We start from the raw sequence: 1,854 nt of genomic DNA on the forward strand, positions 1-1,854 counted from the left end.
GCCGCCCGTCTCTTTTTCCTTGAATTCGCTAGTCCCCCTGCATTGATAAGGGGCTCGTCCCCCCCCCCCCACCGTCCCCCCTCGGACAGGTTGTACTCGGGAGTGATCTCCTCCTCCTTCTCCTCTTCGGCTCGGTGGATCGTTTCGGCGCGCCTCCGCTCGGCGCCGGTCGGCGGTTCTCCGAACTCGGCTGACGTCAGCGCCGCGACGCCGCGCTCCCATTGGCCCAGCCTGACGTCAGCGCCCGGGAATAGCGAGTGACTTCACGGGGCGGTGGCGCGGCGGGGCGCGGCGGCCGGCGGGGCGAGGCGCGGCGGGGCGCGCGCCGGGGTGGGGGTGACAGGGTTAGGCCCTACGGGAGTCTCCCCCGTGCGCTGCTACCGTGGGCCCCGGCCCCGGCTGCCCCAGCGCGGCACCCCAGTCCGGCCCGCTAGCTGGTGACTCATAGTTTTGGCCCTGCGTGCGCCGGACTATCAGATGATTTCGCGGAAACGGAGATGCCGGGTGCGGGGTCCGGGTCCCCACCCCCGTCCCCCCACCGAGAGAGAGGAGGGGAGGGGGGAAAGATGCCCCCCAGCTGTTTACCGAATCTGGTAGCTAAACAGAGAAAACAAAAAGTTATTAAAACGATGCCAACTCAAATTAACAAAATTCGCCCGGGCTGCAGAACTATGAAGTGATCATGTCCACTGACGAACAGAATAGATCAGTTATTTCACCAGGAAAGCGTTTCATCTCCAAATACAGACGGCAAATGATCAGTGCCATTTGAAAACCGAGGGGCTCGGGGCTCGCTCTCTCCTCTCCTCGAGCTCAGCCAGGCTCAGCCTCGTCTCCTCGCGCTGCCCGTGTCGCCCACGTACTCACTGCAAACGGCTCGTGCCCGCGTCGATACGCGAGGCTTTTGCAGCCAGGCGCGGCCCGCCGGGGCCGGAGTCCATACGGGGGGCGCGGGGCAGGGAGCACGACGGCGTCCTCGCGGGCGCGGGGGCTGTTGGCGCTGGTGGTGGGGCGTCGCGAAGCTCGGTGACTGATCTCTGAAGCGAAGACGCCGGACGAAGCTGGTGGTCTCACTGTACCACGCCGGTCAAAAGTCTGGAAGGTCGGCGAACCTGCCGCCGGCCTGGCCCGCCGTGGTATTGCTCTGCCGCTGCTGCCCCTCGCATCATATTGTGATGTGCGCGACGAGTGTTCAACTCGACTGCTGCGCACACCTCGTGACAGCGAGTGTGACCTCCAGCGGGTGGCACCGGCGGGCGTCGGCGTGCGAGAGCGTCGCAGACAAACACGGAGAGAGGTGTCGGGGGGGAAAAAAGAGAGGGAGAGAGAGAAAGGGAGAGAGTCCCGAGATAAACAAAGCGCACCTCGCCCCGCCCCGCCAGACCCCGCCACGCCCCGCCCCGCCCTGCCGCGCCGCGCCACCCCACCAGGATCAACGGACTCTGAACTTCTTTGCTCGCAGGCCGGCGCGATGCTCCGTATGGGGCCCCGGCCCCGGCGAGGACACCCGCCCCGATCACCTCCCGCCGCTCCCGCGCGCGCGCGCTCCCGGGCACGGCTGCGACGTGATCGTCTCTGTCCCGCCGTGTCGCGGAGCGAGATGACCCGCGGGGCCCCTCGAAGAGCCAAGTAGCAGAGATCCGTAACTTATCACGAATGAATGTTACAGTTACCGAACGTAACAAATACCCATTAAAGTAAAAGTTACGGATTTTGAAATATTTGTCTGATATTAATCGTCAATACTGTGGAGCAAATACGCGAGCAAAGTCGGACAAGTCGAATAACTTCACTTATTTTCTTATTTCCAACAGACTACAGTAAAAGCAACATTGTAACTTAAATCCATCCGGG

This window comes from Frankliniella occidentalis, unplaced genomic scaffold, assembly GCF_000697945.3.
Source record: "Frankliniella occidentalis isolate FOCC.00 unplaced genomic scaffold, Focc_3.1 Scaffold20, whole genome shotgun sequence".
NCBI classification, from domain to species: domain Eukaryota; kingdom Metazoa; phylum Arthropoda; class Insecta; order Thysanoptera; family Thripidae; genus Frankliniella; species Frankliniella occidentalis.